The 22,169-nt window shown below is 38.4% G+C and overlaps 1 protein-coding gene across 15 annotated transcripts in view; it reads right to left on the reverse strand.

Moving 5' to 3' along the window:
• The window catches only part of LOC117323954 (protein stoned-B-like), a 45,525-nt gene that overhangs the window by 16,123 nt on the left and 7,233 nt on the right, over positions 1–22,169 (reverse strand). The window contains exon 1 of one of the 15 annotated variants that reach the window (XM_033879499.1): positions 8,727–9,363. The exons of the other annotated variants lie outside the window; for them this stretch is intronic. The gene's annotated coding sequence lies outside the window, so the exon portion shown is untranslated. Of the gene's footprint in view, positions 1–8,726; positions 9,364–22,169 lie in introns of those variants that run through there. 15 annotated transcript variants of the gene reach the window in all.

Raw genomic sequence — 22,169 nt, forward strand, 5'->3', positions numbered from 1 at the left:
GTATCTACTACACGGCCTTATAGACACTGTACATGTCATCACTAAGGCCATATCTACTACACGGCCTTATAGACACTGTACATGTCATCACTAAGGCCGTATCTACTACACGGCCTTATAGACACTGTACATGTCATCACTAAGGCCGTATCTACTACACGGCCTTATAGACACTGTACATGTCATCACTAAGGCCGTATCTACTACACGGCCTTATAGACACTGTACATGTCATCACTAAGGCCGTATCTACTACACGGCCTTATAGACACTGTACATGTCATCACTAAGGCCGTATCTACTACACGGCCTTATAGACACTGTACATGTCATCACTAAGGCCATATCTACTACACGGCCTTATAGACACTGTACATGTCATCACTAAGGCCATATATCTACTACACGGCCTTATAGACACTGTACATGTCATCACTAAGGCCGTATCTACTACACGGCCTTATAGACACTGTACATGTCATCACTAAGGCCATATCTACTACACGGCCTTATAGACACTGTACATGTCATCACTAAGGCCATATCTACTACACGGCCTTATAGACACTGTACATGTCATCACTAAGGCCATATCTACTACACGGCCTTATAGACACTGTACATGTCATCACTAAGGCCATATCTACTACATACTAGTGTAGTCTTATTAATAGCCATGAAAAGGTAGGGACTGCATATGTAGTCATTCAGATACTCTGACAATAGCATCTATAGCCTCCTTGATTTTAATCAATATCACAAGTCAAGCAGGCACACACAAGCTCTTTTATATATGTATCAATCAAGACAAACCAGTCTTCATTTACTATCAGACAACTAGTCTTCATAATATTACAGGACAAACTTGTCTTCATTTACTACATGAAAAACTGGTCTTCATTTATTAATACAGGACAACGAAACCGGTCTTCATTTACTATCAGACAAACTGGTCTATATTTACTACAGGACAAACCGTTCTTCATTTACTACAGGACAAACCAGTCTTCATTTACTAATGAACAAACCTGTCTTCATTTACTACAGGACAAACCAGTCTTCATTTACTACAGGACAAACCAGTCTTCATTTACAACAGGACAAACCAGTCTTCATTTACAACAGGACAAACTAGTCTTCATTTACTACTGGACAAACCAGTCTTCATTTACTACTGGACAAACCAGTCTTCATTTACAACAGGACAAACTAGTCTTCATTTACTACAGGACAAACTAGTCTTCATTTACTACATGATGATCAAGTCTTTATTTACAGTATAATAAAATTGGCTTTATTTACTACAGTGTTATAAACAGTGCTTCATTTACACTACAATAACTACGGATAATCCCAGACTGTTTTTTGGAGACAAATAACAGTGATACATGTATAAATATTTGATAAGGTTTTGCCAGTGTGATTTTGTAACAGACTGTTCCTGGCTATAGAGGTGACCGACACACAGTCTCAATGAGAGATGAAATATTTATGCTGTCCTCAACAGAGGCTGTAGACAATTTTATACAGATAGCTTTTTGCCATTTTGACTATGTCAAATTATAGACAGAATACTGACATCTGCATAGCCGTAAGTAGTGACAGAACCATTAACATTGAGATAGCATGAGGATTAGCAAAATGTATCAGTCACTCACTGACCGGTAGGATCATCTCTAATTCATCACTAAGGCAAGAATTCACCACGTAGGATGATCAGAAAAATTAATACATTTAATTAAAACAAACAAAAAACATCAGAAAAGTTCAAATATATAATTGGAAAACCTGAATTTCAGCTCCAAGTACACTATAAATTACTGGTCGTATTAGTTTCTAATTTAGATGAACTGTTTTGTACTTTCATACATTATGACAAGCTATTCAGCTTTAGCAATAGGATCTGAAATGAGTTTTCGTTTCAAGAGATTTAATGAATTAAGTCAAGGTCTTTTTTTTCTTTTTCTTTTTTTTTTTGCGAGCCTTAGTGGGCAAAAATTAAAACTTTGAGTATAATCTTCATTAAATCTCATATGAAATTAAAAATCATTTAAGATACTTTTCAACTAAAAATTAAAAAAACAACATTATGACAGGTTTTTAGGTCAAAATGTGGATGACAAAATCAAAGATATGCATCCAGTTATTTGCACCAGTTTCAAATCATGAAACCATGATATCATTGTCTGTGTAATGACACACAATAATTTTTTGACTGATGAAAACCAATGAAAAACACTCCAGGTATAGGTTATATATATAGAGGTTACACAACGAGTGGTTGTTGGATATGGAATTTATTTCACACGAGTTAATTATTTTTTAAAAGTTACAAAAGACACGAGCTTTAGCGAGTGTTTTTTGCAACTTTTAAAAAATAACTTACGAGTGTGAAATAAATTCCATATCCAACAATTTCGAGTCGTGTGACCTGTTTCTACCACAATGATATCGGCTTGAATCAAAGGGAAACGTGGCCAAGTATAATTTCGCGTATGCAAATAAAGTGTACCGGTGACGTCCGGGACCCGGTGATGTGACGTCATTAGATTATTGATGACGTCAATAACAATTGCAGCTTGGGTCAAAGTTCACAGTGTTAGCCAATCAAAATGTTTACAGAGTTTAAACAGATTGTTAATCAACAGCTGTAATGATTAACTGATGGTCTGAGAGTTGAATAACACAGGGTATTGTGGTAGAAAACACTATACACATGTCTAGTGACATAATTATCAAAAATATTACATGGGCGAATTCAATGAATAATATGTGGACTGTGTGATAGCTATGTACAGTACTCTCCACCTAGTTTATATGTGGATCTTATGTATTGGTACAAACAATTTCTCTCAGCAGAAGCTACTTTAAATACTATTATTAAACTAGGGGCCAGTAACTAAAAGCTGGCTTAGGCCTTAAGATCATCTTATTACTGGATTAATTACCAAGGGTGTCACTAGAAAGTACATGTATCCACCTAAGTATAAGGGTAAATTTAAGATTAACTGGTCGTATCTTCCTAAAGCCTTCTTTGCACACCCTTATCTAGAACCACTTTACACATCTAAGGTATTGGTAAGACAACTCACTTAGTAGTGACCATGGCTTGATTAAATCATTGTTCTGATTTGGTCTTGATAAATTTGAATGAACTTTTGGTCAGTAATCAAGCCATTCCTCATGCTACAGTTGGTTGGTTGGTTTTTTTGTTTGTTTGTTTTTTTCTTTTTTAGCATAATATTTTATAATAATGTTGAAGTCTGACAGAATGAAACAAAATTATCCCGAAATCTTATTCCTATCGTAGATGTTAATGGAATGTTTGTTGACTTTACAAAGAAATTAGATTCAGAGTCGCATGGACTTTTCTTTATCATAATTGTTCCTAGCTACATATTATAAATCATTTCCATGATAACGAGACAAAATCATCAAAGAAACGATTCAGGATTTATTTCACTTGAAGGACAGAGTCACTCTTAAAAAATAATACTCTTACATACCTACAGGGTGGGGGACATTGATACAGAGGTCTACAGGTCACACTTATATATACCTACAGGGTGGGGGACATTGATACAGATGTCTACAGGTCACACTTATATACCTATAAGCTACAGGGTGGGGGACATTGATACAGAGGTCTACAGGTCACACTTACATACCTACAGAGTGGGGACATTGATACAGAGGTCTACAGGTCACACTTATATATACCTACAGGGTGGGGGACATTGATACATAGGTCTACAGGTCACACTTATATACCTACAGGGTGGGGACATTGATACAGAGGTCTACAGGTCACACTTATATATACCTACAGGGTGGGGGACATTGATACAGAGGTCTACAGGTCACACTTATACATACCTACAGGGTGGGGACATTGATACAGAGGTCTACAGGTCACACTTACATACCTACAGGGTGGGGACATTGATATAGAGGTCTACAGGTCACACTTATATATACCTACAGGGTGGGGGGACATTGATATAGAGGTCTACAGGTCACACTTACATACCTACAGGGTGGGGACATTGATACAGAGGTCTACAGGTCACACTTATATATACCTACAGGGTGGGGGACATTGATACAGAGGTATACAGGTCACACTTATATACCTACAGGGTGGGGGACATTGATACAGAGGTCTACAGGTCACACTTACATACCTACAGGGTGGGGACATTGATACAGAGGTCTACAGGTCACACTTACATACCTACATGGTGGGGGACATTGATACAGAGGTCTACAGGTCACACTTATATACCTACAGGGTGGGGGATATTGATACAGAGGTCTACAGGTCACACTTATATATACCTACAGGGTGGGGGACATTGATACAGAGGTCTACAGGTCACACTTATATACCTACAGAGTGGGGACATTGATACAGAGGTCTACAGGTCACACTTATATATACCTACAGGGTGGGGGACATTGATACAGAGGTCTACAGGTCACACTTATATATACCTACAGGGTGGGGGACATTGATACAGAGGTCTACAGGTCACACTTATATACCTACAGAGTGGGGACATTGATATAGAGGTCTACAGGTCACACTTATATACCTACAGGGTGGGGGACATTGATACAGAGGTCTACAGGTCACACTTACATACCTATAGGGTGGGGGACATTGATACAGAGGTCTACAGGTCACACTTATACATACCTACAGGGTGGGGGACATTGATACAGAGGTCTACAGGTCACAGTTATATATACCTACAGGGTGGAGACATTGATACAGAGGTCTACAGGTCACACTTATATACCTACATGGTGGGGGACATTGATACAGAGGTCTACAGGTCACACTTACATACCTACAGGGTGGGGACATTGATACAGAGGTCTACAGGTCACAGTTATATATACCTACAGGGTGGAGACATTGATACAGAGGTCTACAGGTCACACTTATATACCTACATGGTGGGGGACATTGATACAGAGGTCTACAGGTCACACTTACATACCTACAGGGTGGGGACATTGATACAGAGGTCTACAGGTCACACTTATATATACCTACAGGGTGGGGGACATTGATACAGAGGTCTACAGGTCACACTTATATACCTACAGGGTGGGGACATTGATACAGAGGTCTACAGGTCACACTTATATATACCTACAGGATGGGGGACATTGATACAGAGGTCTACAGGTCACACTTATACATACCTACAGGGTGGGGACATTGATACAGAGGTCTACAGGTCACACTTATATATACCTACAGGGTGGGGGACATTGATACAGAGGTCTACAGGTCACACTTATATATACCTACAGGGTGGGGGACATTGATACAGAGGTCTACAGGTCACACTTATATACCTACAGGGTGGGGACATTGAAACAGAGGTCTACAGGTCACACTTATATATACCTACAGGGTGGGGGACATTGATATAGAGGTCTATAGGTCACACTTATATATACCTACAGGGTGGGGACATTGATACAGGTCTACAGGTCACACTTATATACCTACAGGGTGGGGGACATTGATACAGAGGTCTACAGGTCACATTTATATACCTACAGGGTGGGGGACATTGATACAGAGGTCTACAGGTCACACTTATATATACCTACAGGGTGGGGACATTGATACAGGTCTACAGGTCACACTTATATACCTACAGGGTGGGGACATTGATACAGAGGTCTACAGGTCACACTTATACATACCTACAGGGTGGAGGACATTGATACAGAGGTCTACAGGTCACATTTACATACCTACAGAGTGGGAACATTGATATAGTGGTCTACAGGTCACACTTATATACCTACAGGGTGGGGGACATTGATACAGAGGTCTACAGGTCACATTTATATATACCTACAGGGTGGGGACATTGATATAGAGGTCTACAGGTCACACTTATATACCTACAGGGTGGGGGACATTGATATAGAGGTCTACAGGTCACACTTATATATACCTACAGGGTGGGGACATTGATATAGAGGTCTACAGGTCACAGTTATATATACCTACAGGGTGGGGGACATTGATACAGAGGTCTACAGGTCACACTTATATACCTACAGGGTGGGGACATTGATACAGAGGTCTACAGGTCACACTTATACATACCTACAGGGTGGGGACATTGATACAGAGGTCTACAGGTCACACTTATACATACCTACAGGGTGGGGGACATTGATACAGAGGTCTACAGGTTACACTTATACATACCTACAGGGTGGGGGACATTGATACAGAGGTCTACAGGTCACACTTACATACCTACAGGGTGGGGACATTGATACAGAGGTCTACAGGTCACACTTATACATACCTACAGGGTGGGGGACATTGATACAGAGGTCTACAGGTTACACTTATACATACCTACAGGGTGGGGGACATTGATACAGAGGTCTACAGGTCACACTTATACATACCTACAGGGTGGGGACATTGATATAGAGGTCTACAGGTCACACTTATATATACCTACAGGGTGGGGACATTGATACAGAGGTCTACAGGTCACACTTATATATACCTACAGGGTGGGGGACATTGATACAGAGGTCTACAGGTCACACTTACATACCTACAGGGTGGGGGACATTGATACAGAGGTCTACAGGTCACACTTATATACCTTCAGGGTGGGGGACATTGATACAGAGGTCTACAGGTCACACTTATATATACCTACAGGGTGGGGACATTGATACAGGTCTACAGGTCACACTTATATACCTACAGGGTGGGGGACATTGATACAGAGGTCTACAGGTCACATTTACATACCTACAGGGTGGGAACATTGATACAGAGGTCTACAGGTCACACTTATATACCTACAGGGTGGGGACATTGATACAGAGGTCTACAGGTCACACTTATATATACCTACAGGGTGGGGACATTGATATAGAGGTCTACAGGTCACACTTATATACCTACAGGGTGGGGGACATTGATACAGAGGTCTACAGGTCACACTTATATACCTACAGGGTGGGGACATTGATACAGAGGTCTACAGGTCACACTTATATATCTACAGGGTGGGGGACATTGATACAGAGGTCTACAGGTCACACTTATATACCTACAGGGTGGGGACATTGATACAGAGGTCTACAGGTCACACTTATATACCTACAGGGTGGGGGACATTGATATAGAGGTCTACAGGTCACACTTATATACCTACAGGGTGGGGACATTGATACAGAGGTCTACAGGTCACACTTATACATACCTACAGGGTGGGGACATTGATACAGAGGTCTACAGGTCACACTTATATACCTACAGGGTGGGGACATTGATACAGAGGTCTACAGGTCACACTTATATATACCTACAGGGTGGGGACATTGATACAGAGGTCTACAGGTCACACTTATATATACCTACAGGGTGGGGGACATTGATACAGAGGTCTACAGGTCACACTTATATATACCTACAGGGTGGGGACATTGATATAGAGGTCTACAGGTCACACTTATATATACCTACAGGGTGGGGACATTGATATAGAGGTCTACAGGTCACACTTATATATACCTACAGGGTGGGGACATTGATATAGAGGTCTACAGGTCACACTTATATATACCTACAGGGTGGGGGACATTGATACAGAGGTCTACAGGTCACACTTATACGGTATACCTACAGGGTGGGGGACATTGATACAGAGGTCTACAGGTCACACTTACATACCTACAGGGTGGGGACATTGATACAGAGGTCTACAGGTCACACTTATATATACCTACAGGGTGGGGGACATTGATACAGAGGTCTACAGGTCACACTTATATATACCTACAGGTGGGGGACATTGATACAGAGGTCTACAGGTCACACTTATACATACCTACATGGTGGGGGACATTGATACAGAGGTCTACAGGTCACACTAACATACCTACAGGGTGGGGGACATTGATACAGAGGTCTACAGGTCACAATTATATATACCTACAGGGTGGGGGACATTGATACAGAGGTCTACAGGTCACACTTATATATACCTACAGGGTGGGGGACATTGATACAGAGGTCTACAGGTCACACTTATATATACCTACAGGGTGGGGACATTGATACAGAGGTCTACAGGTCACACTTATATATACCTACAGGGTGGGGACATTGATACAAAGGTCTACAGGTCACACTTATACATACCTACAGGGTGGGGACATTGATACAGAGGTCTACAGGTCACACTTATACATACCTACAGGGAGGGGGACATTGATACTGAGGTTTACAGGTTACACTTATATATACCTACAGGGTGGGGACATTGATACAGAGGTCTACAGGTCACACTTACATACATACAGGGTGGGGGACATTGATATAGAGGTCTACAGGTCACACTTATATATACCTACAGGGTGGGGGACATTGATATATATGCCTACCACAGCACAAGAAAATAGTCACACTTTGCTTAGGTTCATGTGTATAGCTACACCATAAGATATTCTTACATGAAAACAAGACAACTGTACTAGATGACATAGTAAGACACTACATAACATTGCTAGGGGAACCTAAAAACGCAGGCTATCAACCAAACATGAAAACCTAATGGATTCTGTATGTTAATTACTGGTGTACAGTGTAACACTGGCTAATGCTGGTATGTTAATGATTCATCACCTGGTGATGAAGTATTTAATAATGAGACTTTTACCTCAGCATCCATGTTCATGTGTTCATGTGCATTCTCCAACAGGATCAATAACTTAGGAACAACAAATCCTCTACCACACAGAGCATTGACCTTCAGCTCTCCAAAGTCACATTAGCTTCTGTCCACCATCGTCCAGTCTCGTCATGGCCAATGGTTTAACACACGTCTTCCATAGAACCGCTTTAGTTATTTTGACTCTGGAACTGAGATAGAACCCAAAATGGCGTCTCAGTGTGGAGGGAGTGTCGGAAGGCTCTACTGTAGACAGAGGTGCTGTCATTGATTCTACTGCCAAGCACTCCAGGAACAGGCAAATCAATTCACTGATCAATAACCCTCTCTCTGCAGCCAAGGAATACCGGGCAGTGAAAACAGGAACATGATGCAACTTATCAATGGGGCAGGCATCAAACTGGGACATTACTACTTATTATTTACCATTACCAGTGAGGGACAGAGGGACATTATCTTACATTTCGTTAACATTACCATAAAGGGACAGAAGAACATATTATCATTTTACATTTATCTAACATCATATAAGCAGAGATAGACAATTTTTAACATTACTACATGTATATTGGGACAGAGATGTATCTAACATTACATGTATCAATATAAAGAAAGAGGGGAAAAGCATTTAACATTGACATAGAGGAACATTATTTGACATTGCCATAGATGGACATTATTAGACATTGCCATAAATGGACATTATTAGACATTGCCATAGATGGACATTATTAGACATTGCCATAGAGGGACAGTATTATACATTGCCATAGAGGGACAGTATTATACATTGCCATAGAGGGACAGTATTATACATTGCCATAGAGGGACAGTATTATACATTGCCATAGAGGGACATTATTATACATTGCCATAGAGGAACATTATTAGACATTGTCATAGATGGACATCATTAGACATTGCCATAGATGGACATTATTAGACATTGTCATAGAGGGACATCATTAGACATTGCCATAGAGGAACATTATTAGACATTGTCATAGATGGACATCATTAGACATTGCCTTAGAGGGACATCATTAGACATTGCCATAGAGGAACATTATTTAACATTGCCATAGAGGGACATTATTTAACATTGCCATAGAGGGACATTATTAGACATAGCCATAGAGGGACATTATTTAACATTGCCATAGAGGAACATTATTTGACATTGCCATAGAGGAACATTATTTAACATTGCCATAGAGGGACATTATTTAACATTGCCATAGAGGGACATTATTTAACATTGCCATAGAGGAACATTATTTGACATTGCCATAGAGGAACATTATTTGACATTATTTAAAATTTATTCAACATTACCTGTGAAAGAGAGTGGGACATTATTCAACATTACCTGTGAAAGAGAGTGGGACATTATTCAACATTACCTGTGAAAGAGAGTGGGACATTATTCAACATTACCTGTGAAAGAGAGTGGGACATTATTCAACATTACCTGTGAAGGAGAGTGGGACATTATTCAACATTACCTGTGAAGGGGAGTGGGACATTATTCAACATTACCTGTGAAAGAGAGTGGGACATTATTCAACATTACCTGTGAAGGAGAGTGGGACATTATTCAACATTACCTGTGAAGGAGAGTTTAAATCGAAACTACTTATTATCTGACATTGCAAATAAAGGGAAAGGAGAAGAATTAAACACACTGCTTTACAGTTAGGGTTTGGTTTGTTTTTGTTTTAACGTCCTATTAACAGCCAGGGTCATTTAAGGACATGCCAAGTTTTGGAGGTGGAGGAAAGCCGGAGTACCCGGAGAAAAACCACCGACCAACGGTCAGTACCTGGCAACTGCCCTACGTAGGTTTCGAACTTGCAACCCAGAACTGGAGGGCTAGTGTTAAAGTGTCGGGACACCTTAACCACTCGGCCACCGTGGCCCCTGTCGGGACACCTTAACCACTCGGCCACCGTGACCCCCAGCAGTTAGGGACACAGGGACATTCACTGCTTCACAGAGTATTTTATATCACCACAGTTAGGGACACAGACAGGGACATTGCCATTAAGAATAGACAGTAGTACATGTACATCAATGCCTGTATCTATACAAACACATATGACAAATAAAGATCAGGGTCCTCAGGTCACACGAGTATATATCTCCATACACTTGATTAAGCATAATTTTATTCATACGGACACATAAGACTTCTAACCAGCACAACATGGTGGCTGGCTGTGAGGGCCGTCGTTACAGACTTTTGTACTAGGTAATATGGCTGTGAGGGCTGGCGTTACAGACTATTGTACTAAGGTAATATGGCTGTGAGGACCGGCGTTACAGACTTTTGTACTAGGTAATATAGTTGTGAGGGCTGGCGTTACAGACTATTGTACTAGGTAATATAGCTGTGAGGGCTGGCGTTACAGACTAATGTACTAGGTAATATGGCTGTGAGGGCTGGCGTTACAGACTATTGTACTAGGTAATATGGCTGTGAGGGCTGGCGTTACAGAGTATTGTACTAGGTAATATGGCTGTGAGGGCTGGCATTACAGACTATTGTACTAGATAATATGGCTGTGAGGGCTGGCGTTACAGAGTATTGTTCTAGGTAATATGGCTGTGAGGGCTGGCATTACAGACTTTTGTACTAGGTGACATGGCTGTGAGGGCTGGTATTACAGACTGTTGTAATAGGTAATATAGTTGTGAGGGCTGGCGTTACAGACTATTGTACTAGGTAGGTAATATGGCTGTGAGGGCTGGCGTTACAGAGAATTATACGAGGTAATATGGCTGTGAGGGCTGGTATTACATACTACTGTACTAGGTAATATGGCTTTGAGGGCAGGTATTACAGACTACTGTACTAGGTAATATAGCTGTGAGGGCTGGTATTACAGACTACTGTACTAGGTAATATAGCTGTGAGGGCAGGTATTACAGACTACTGTACTAGGTAATATAGCTGTGAGGGCTGGTATTACAGACTACTGTACTAGGTAATATAGCTGTGAGGGCTGGTGTTATGCAGTATTGTACTTGGTGAACTCTAATACTATAACTCAACATGATAACAATATGTTATGGTGTAGCGAAATGAATTTTCATGCTAAACACTAATTAACAATACAGCATGACTGTGATGCCTATCAGAAACAAGGATGTCACATTAAATATTCAGCAGACAATTAAACATCAAATCTACCTCAATCCTCTGTACCTATTTAGCTATAGTTAACAATATAGCCCTTTATCCTCCATATGCATACATACGCCTGACAAAAACTCAATGTAGATTCACCCAGAAGCTCTCGTGGAGTGACGTGTCAGATTGTACCAACTAAAGTGCCTGGGACATAAAAGCAGATATACATTGATCTCCAAGCTCCCAACCCAGACATGGGACATGTTAAATTATCCCAACCAAGCTCCCAACCCAGACCTGGGACATGTTAAATTATCCCAACCAAGCTCCCAACCCAGACCTTGGACATGTTAAATTATCCCAACCAAGCTCCCAACCCAGACCTGGGACATGTTAAATTATCCCAACCAAGCTCCCAACCCATGGCCAGACCTGGGACATGTTAAACTATCCCGACCAAGCTCCCAACCCAGACCTGGGACATGTTAAACTATCCCGACCAAGCTCCCAACCCAGACCTTGGACATGTTAAATTATCCCAACCAAGCTCCCAACCCAGACCTGGGACATGCTAAATTATCCCAACCAAGCTCCCAACCAATTGCCAGACCTGGGACATGTTAAACTATCCCGACCAAGCTCCCAACCCAGACCTGGGACATGTTAAATTATCCCAACCAAGCTCTCAACCCAGACAAGGGACATGTTAAATTATCCCAACCAAGCTCCCAACCAAGACCTGGGACATGTTAAACTTTCCCTACCAAGCTCCCAACCAAGACCTTGGACATGTTAAACTATCCCGACCAAGCTCCCAACCCAGACCTTGGACATGTTAAATTATCCCAACCAAGCTCCCAACCCAGACCTGAGACGTGTTAAACTTTTCCAACCAAGCTCCCAACCCAGACCTTGGACATGTTAAATTATCCCAGCCAAGCTCCCAACCCAGACCTGGGACATGTTAAATTATCCCGACCAAGCTCCCAACCCAGACCTTGGACATGTTAAATTATCCCAACCAAGCTCCCAACCCAGACCTGGGACATGTTAAATTATCCCAACCAAGCTCCCAACCCAGACCTGGGACATGTTAAATTATCCCAACCAAGCTCCCAAGCCAGACCTGGGACATGTTAAACTATCCCAATCAAACTCCCAACCCAGACCTGGGACATGTTAAATTATCCCAACCAAGCTCCCAAGCCAGACCTGGGACATGTTAAACTATCCCAATCAAACTCCCAACCCATGGCCAGACCTGGGACATGTTAAACTATCCCGACCAAGCTCCCAACCCATGGCCAGACCTGGGACATGTTAAACTATCCCGACCAAGCTCCCAACCCAGACCTGGGACATGTTAAATTATCCCAACCAAGCTCCCAATCCAGACCTGGGACATATTAATCTATCCCAACCAAGCTCCCAACCCAGACCTGGGACATGTTGAATTATCCCAACCAAGCTCCCAACCCAGACCTGGGACATGTTAAATTATCCCAACCAAGCTCCCAACCCAGACCTGGGACATGTTAAATTATCCCAACCAAGCTCCCAACCCAGACCTGGGACATGTTAAACTATCCCGACCAAGCTCCCAACCCAGACCTGGGACATATTAATCTATCCCAACCAAGCTCCCAACCCAGACCTGGGACATATTAAATTATCCCAACCAAAGTGTCTGCAGGAACATAATAACTGATTTGATCTCCGTGCTTCAAACCTAAGGCCTGGGACAAAGTCGGACTGTTCCTCCTTAAGTGACTTGGAGACATGTCTATTTTGAGGTGTACCGATAATATATTGCTGGCAGTACTGCAGCTAGTGACAGCCAGCTTACTTCTATCTGTGTTGCGATCTCTAGCGGAAATGAAAGTCCATAACTAGTAAAACCCTGGTCTTAAGCATTTCCTGGTTGCACAATGAATGGCCAAGAACACATAGAGTTCTCATTAGGAATATTGATTTTGGAGCCAACTGATACAGAAACAATGGGAAATCACATGCTTTGAGCCACGTACACTGTTATAATGATAGGGTTTCTGACTTCTTCAATGATGTCATAAACCAACTTCTCACTTAACTGTCAAAAAAACAACATAACCTCCACACAAATATCATACAAACCAACAAACTCCTCCAAACAAATATCATTCAAACCAACAAACTCCTCCAAACAAATACCATACAAACCAACAAACTCCTCCAAACAAATACCATACAAACCAACAAACTCCTCCAAACAAATACCATACAAACCAACAAACTCCTCCAAACAAATATCATACAAACCACAATCCCTGAATGAAATCAATCACAAATATTGTACATGTATATATCTTCAAACAAATATCATAAACTCACCTTACCCTGTCAGATAAATCATATCATCTTCAAATACCATGTAAACCAACAACGAAGACTTCAACAATTTAAATTGTTCCTTATCCACTGATGAAGAAAAATCAGACTCCAATTCACTCTATTGATGCAAGTTATTAACATACTGATAATCTACCACAATCACAAGCTAATACATGATAAAGATATCCTCACAAATTAGAGGGTAAAATACAAACCTGTTTTTCTATATAGTCTATATATAGCTACCACCATTTAGTGACATCTGATTGGCACTAACTGATGCCATCATTAAAATAACATTAGTATGTAAGTTTAGCAGAAATTGTCCAGAAAGGATTTTGCAGATGCAGCCAACATTTTGACCAATCAGAGGTCTTTCTTCTAGTTACCATGGTGATGTCCGGCGTAGTTTTTATATTTCCCCTTTTACAACTTCTACACCCGCTTGAAGACATATGGGTGAAATATTACAGATTTTATAGCCAGAATAGAAATATTACTTCTGTAACCATCGTAATACTCCAGAATATATATTTATGTATGGTTTACTGATCTTGGATATAAATGTACTAAGCTTTTACTGACATTGAACCTAAAGTTAAGGAGGAGATGTTCTAGCTCATGAATGTTCTACATATAAGACAAGAGGGAGAGACAGTCTACACAAGGCGATTCCAGCGTAACACATCCACTCCAAACTTTGTGGGAGGATATTTGCAATGCAAAAAAGGTTGCACCATACCTTTTTAATTTTTTGCCAACTTACTAAAATCTAAAGTACAAATGATTCATCAAAAGTCCTAATTCCTCCTCATCTACCACCCCCACCCAACACTTTAACCACCATTAAGTGATATACTGTGTTTCATTCTGTGAGCTGGAATCTTTTTGTAGCAGTAATAACTTATAGATTTGTCTATAAACCTACAGTATGGATCTGTCAGGCTAACTGCTTCCATTGAGAAACATTGTATAGCTGATTATACAGAGCTCCAGGCCAATCATAGACTGGTTCCATCTCTTCAGATCAATACTCATTCGGTTAGATGTGTTTGCTTTGGTTAATTCTGTATACACTTGTATTTACTGGGCCAGGAATAAAGGCTACACAAATACTCCCCTTCTGTCCACAAATTAAAGTGTGCTCTACGCGTGTCCAACAGAAATCCATTTTTGAATTCAATGTTTATTTTTCAATTCTTCGGTTACCCAATAAGGACTGATACAGTGGAATCTGCCACAGTCATAATGCCATTGTCCCCCATTTCCCAACAGTGATGTATTGTTACACCAGTATTGACCCTGCCACCACACTTAATATAGATCGGAACCCTCCTTCCCGTTTAGTGTCTGCCTCAAGATCAGCACTAAGCATTGGTATGAACGACCAAACTGTTACAAGGAGTTGCTTCCCCTTTATCTAGGAATTGTTTCAGCATTCTCTTGAATATGTCTTTATTTCATAAAAGTATAATTCTTTCAACGTGACTTTTTAGTTAAAATATATTTTTATTTGCTTTATGATATTATGTCTGTAGATTTTACTTCATATATACATGTAATGATAAAAACTATTTGCTGAGCAAAAAATGTTGTGTAGCATGCATCTGATTTTAGAAAATATCAGTTATAAATAGCAATAAAATTCATTTTGTATCGATGGCAGTAAGGATGTCTCAGTAATCAAATTCAGCCAGTTTTTTTTCAGTAGTGTCTGGCATGGCTCTTTGCTGTGAAATTACATCGAGCTAAACAGGTGTAAGTAACATGCCAAAGATAAATAAGAAGAATATGTCCTCCATTTGCCGCCACTACAGCTTCACAACGCCACCTCATACTTCAAATCACGAGCAGTGTCTGACATCGACAATTCTAATCCTTATGCTATTCTTAATGAAGTACTATTGTGTTAGTTCGTAAACCAAATTGACATCACGGCGCTGTTGAACATGATGGCCAAGAGATCACATGTTCAATTGATAAATCTGGTGATCTTGCAGTCCAGTCATGTGTATCCACATAATAATAATTGTTCTGACATAACAGTTTGTATAAGAGCAGTGTGCGGCTGAGTGTTATCTTGCTGAAATACTATCTCCATGAATTGTTGAATAAACAGTACATCAAAACACCAGAATAAAAATTTCACCACAGCACCTCCATGTAGTTAGTGTTCCTGTCACTAAATCAGTCATTTCCTAGCAGCTTATATATAATTATCCCTTCCCATACCTTCACACTGCTGATGGTACTTAATGATGTCAGCTAGCATAACAACTTTCCTGAAGATGTCTCTACACACGACTCATTCTGTCAGCAAACTGGACATTGAAGAGTGGTTCATTGCTAAAAACGACCTTGTTCCATTGATACTGGACCCACCAATGGTGTTGTTACCCAACAGACACAATTTAGCCAATGGCTTTGGGTCAACAAACGCTGGTCACCAGACATCTTCCAAGCAATCTTGTGGGGTGTAGATGATTCTGCAGCTCTGTGAAGATCATCAGCAATTTTTGGTACAATAAAACAGTCCTGTTGTGCTGTCATATTTTCCTTGAATTGGATGTCCAGATGGATCTGATAAAGTGTCCTCGGTCATGAAATTGTTGAACAATGAACATGCAAGTGAAAAATGATACCTTTATTATAGACCTACCGACAACATGCACCCCAACAGTCATATGATATGGTGGTTTTCTATCAAGCCTCGATGTCAATCCATTTGACGTTTTTTAATTTGTTGCCTTGTATTATGGCCCATCAACCATTTCAGTCATTCAGGCCAATGATGTTTTGTAAACCACCTCTGATACATTCACACTGATCCCCTATATTCGTCAAAGATGTATCATACAAATGACATTTACATGTATGTTTGAATCAGGTGTGCTGTCAAAGTGTTTTTTTTACAATAAGTGTTATTATACTTCACTTAACGTACCGGTAAAACAAACACAAATATGTTTGAGGTAATAAAAATAAATCAGAATGTAGTTCTAAGTTGCTGAACCCTTTTGCTGAGTATATGAAGCAGGTTTAAATTATATATAATGTTCATATAAAATGTACTAGTCCATGTGGCACCTTCTATCTTCACACCTGAGGGAATTTCCTTTTAGCTTGATTGGTGTATAGCTTAGGAGCAGACTGGCAATCCAAGGGTTGTCGGTTTGATCCCCTAGAAGCACACTACTTTCTTTTCAGTTATATTTGTTGATGAGTATGATACAGCTCCTGGGTTGATGTTGTGGTTTGAGGCACACACATTTAAAAATACAGGAGTAGTATTGTACACATAGTAATGTAATAGGACAGGAAAAAAGGCATTGACCAGACCGGGACTCAAACACCAGAACCTCTAGACAGATTCTCGAAACCATTCGCGCTACCTGGCCACTGGTGCTCAGCCCAGGCCTGCATGCTGCAGTTACACATGTACACATTCCTCCCTCTTTCAACAAAGTATTTTACTGCCAAGATACACAAGACCTTTGTGGGTATTTAGTTGGCTGCCAAATGATTAGACCAGTATTGAACCAGTGATGACCTTTGATGTTTTTATCCATGACTCTTACCTCTGGAACCAAAGGAGCATGCTTGAACATCAGCAGATCGAGTGACAGAGCTTTAATTTAACACTATGTACATTATGTACATTAAGCCACAACAACCTGTTCCTTTTACGTGTATTAGTCACATTCTAGCCTCATGTTAGAGGAAATTTCCCTTTAATTTGCTTGATTGATCAGAGTGGTGGACTGACAAGCTATAAGGGTCATGGGTTTGATCCCTGGTGGTTATCACAGCACTCTACTCCTGTTAATACATGTATTCACTCGTCTGATCAGCAGATCAGTCAAAATGTTATCCACAGTAATAGTATCGCTTCACAGTCAATTTATAAATACATTGTCTGTACTGTAAAACATCAAAAACACAAGAAAAAAGTTTGAGAATTTTAAGTCTGGAAATATATGTAAAACATACAACCAACATACAAATATAAGCTTGAATGACATTGTGGCGTGATGGGGGATTGGTACACAAGTAAGAGTTACTGCCCTTGGTATGCTCATTCCAGTATCTACTGGAATCTAACTGGTATTATATATAAACAACTTTCGTGTAATTCTCTTTGATTAAATTATGGACATATTATTTATCAGGCTTGTTGTGTGTCAATAATGAAGTTATTCTGGTAATTAATTTTTTTTTAAATCCTACCCAGTGCAATCAGTTAGGTATCTGTTAAAAAACTAGTAATTCTGTTCTGACATCTTAATCATAGCACACAAACCTCAGAACTTCACATGATATAAAAATGTCATAAACATTGTACAGCTGGGTTTATCTAACCTCACATCATCTCTGAAACCTCTGACTCCCAATACAAAATTCTAACTTGAAATGATACGCTCGATCTATAGTAAACTAAATGTATAAAACAGACAACCACTACAAATATCTGACTCCAGAAAAAAGATATTTTGCCTTACTAAAATAAATCATGTCTCTCCTGAAGACTTCTATGATAAAATATGATTTCTAATACATATCTTTCCTTTCATATAAATATTAGATATCTATAGTAAAACAATATCTGACATCTAGTATCCACATATACAAACAACATCTAATATATATATACATCTTATTAATACACAACAAATGTATAACTATAATGACTCCTTGTATTTATTTGGTTAATTTGGTTAATTTTGTTTAAAGTCCTATTAACAGCCAGGGTCATTTAAGGACGTGTCTGGTTTTGGAGGTGGAGGAAACGAAAGCCGGAGTACCCCAGAGAAAAACCACCAGCCTACAGTCAGTACCTGGCAACTGCCCCACGTGGATTTCGAACTCACAACCCTGAGGTGGAGGGCTAGTGATAAAGTGTCGGGACACCTTAACCACACGTCCAACATGGGCCCATGACTCCTTGTATGAATATTTGACCTCTAGAGTATATCTGAAGTACATATACCTGATAACTGAGTACCTATGAGATAATCTTTTATCTAGTGCAATGAGCATCATCAGTACATCATGATCAGAGCCTCAGTACAAAAATCTGACCATTCTCATACAAAACAAATCCAGGAACAAATCTATGTTAACAAATAAAACCATGTTGAAACCATGATTTTGGAATGAGTTGACAATAGTCAAATTTCACATGCAAATGAGTTAACAAACCACTGACAAAGATCACTTACAAATCACTAATAGATCACTAATAAACCATTAACAGATCACTTATAAATCACTAACCATAAACAGATCACTTACAAGTCATTTATAGATCACTAATAAACCATTAACAGATCAATTACAAATCACTAACCATTAACAGATCAATTACAAATCACTAATAAACAATTAACAGATCACTTACAAATCACTAATAGATCACTTATAAACCATTAACAGATCACTAATAAATCACTAACAGATCACTTACAAGTCACTTATAGATCACTAATAAACCATTAACAGATCACTTACAAATCACTAATAAACCATTAACAGATCACTTACAAATCACTAATAAACCATTAACAGATCACTTACAAATCACTAATAAACCATTAACAGATCACTTACAAATTACTAATAGATCACTAATAAACCATTAACAGATCAATTACAAATCACTAATAGATCACTATTAAACCATTAACAGATCACTTACAAATTACTAATATATCACTAATAAACCATAACCAGATCACTTACAAATTACTAATAGATCACTAATAAACCATTAATAGATCACTTACAAATCACTAACCATTAACAAATCACTTACAAATAGATCACTAATAAACCATTAACAGATCACTTACAAATCACTAATAAACCATTAACAGATCACTTACAAATCACTAATAGATCACTAATAAACCATTAACAGATCACTTACAAATTACAAATAGATCACTAATAAACCATTAACAGATCACTTACAAATCACTAACCATTAACAGATCAATTACAAATCACTAATAAACCATTAACAGATCACTTACAAATCACTTATAGATCACTAATAAACCATTAACAGATCACTTATAAATTACTAATATATCACTAATAAACCATTACCAGATCACTTACAAATCACTAACCATTAACAAATCACTTACAAATCACTAATAGATCACTAATAAACCATTAACAGATCAATTACAAATCACTAATAGATCACTAATAAACCATTAACAGATCACTTACAAATTACTAATATATCACTAATAAACCATTACCAGATCACTTACAAATCACTAACTATTAACAAATCACTTACAAATCACTAATAGATCACTAATAGATCACTAATAAACCATTAACAGATCAATTACAAATCACTAATAGATCGCTAATAAACCATTAACAGATCACTTACAAATTACTAATATATCACTAATAAACCATTAACAGATCACTTACAAATTACTAATATATCACTAATAAACCATAACCAGATCACTTACAAATTACTAATAGATCACTAATAAACCATTAATAGATCACTTACAAATCACTAACCATTAACAAATCACTTACAAATAGATCACTAATAAACCATTAACAGATCACTTACAAATCACTAATAAACCATTAACAGATCACTTACAAATTACTAATAGATCACTAATAAACCATTAACAGATCACTTACAAATTACAAATAGATCACTAATAAACCATTAACAGATCACTTACAAATCACTAACCATTAACAGATCAATTACAAATCACTAATAAACCATTAACAGATCACTTACAAATCACTTATAGATCACTAATAAACCATTAACAGATCACTTATAAATTACTAATATATCACTAATAAACCATTACCAGATCACTTACAAATCACTAACCATTAACAAATCACTTACAAATCACTAATAGATCACTAATAAACCATTAACAGATCAATTACAAATCACTAATAGATCACTAATAAACCATTAACAGATCACTTACAAATTACTAATATATCACTAATAAACCATTACCAGATCACTTACAAATCACTAACTATTAACAAATCACTTACAAATCACTAATAGATCACTAATAGATCACTAATAAACCATTAACAGATCAATTACAAATCACTAATAGATCGCTAATAAACCATTAACAGATCACTTACAAATTACTAATATATCACTAATAAACCATTAACAGATCACTTACAAATTACTAATAGATCACTAATAAACCATTAACAGATCACTTACAAATCACTAATAGATCACTAATAAACCATTAACAGATCACTTACAAGTCACTTATAGATCACTTACAAGTCACTTATAGATCACTAATAAACCATTAACAGATCACTTACAAATCACTAATAGATCACTAATAAACCATTAACAGATCACTAATAAACCATTAACAGATCACTTATAAATCAATAATAAACCATTAACAGATCACTTACAAGTCACTACTAGATCACTAACAAACCATTAACAGATCACTTATAGATCAATAATAAACCATTAACAGATCACTAATGAACCATCAACAGATCATTAATAACCTTTAAATCTTTTTTTCTGATTTTTTTTAAACATGTCAGTTATAAAGCTGTTTTGTTGATAATTTTAATATAGAGAATGTAGGCCATACAGTCTAACTTGTTTACAATTGCCATTGATTTCAACCTCCCAAATCATATATAAATTTAATTGTCTCGCCCTTCTTAAATTGAAAAAGCATGATTTGAGATTTAAATTTCTTTGATGTTAATGTTAAATAAGGTCAGCATTTTATATAGATTATAACCTTAAAACAATTTGTAAATTGTATTAGTACACTATGTCAGTATGTAATCATAAAACTAAACATTGACCTGTTGGATCTGGTGAAATATAGTAAATATTCCACGATCGACAGTCACAT

This window comes from Pecten maximus, chromosome 3, assembly GCF_902652985.1.
Source record: "Pecten maximus chromosome 3, xPecMax1.1, whole genome shotgun sequence".
NCBI classification, from domain to species: Eukaryota; Metazoa; Mollusca; class Bivalvia; order Pectinida; family Pectinidae; genus Pecten; species Pecten maximus.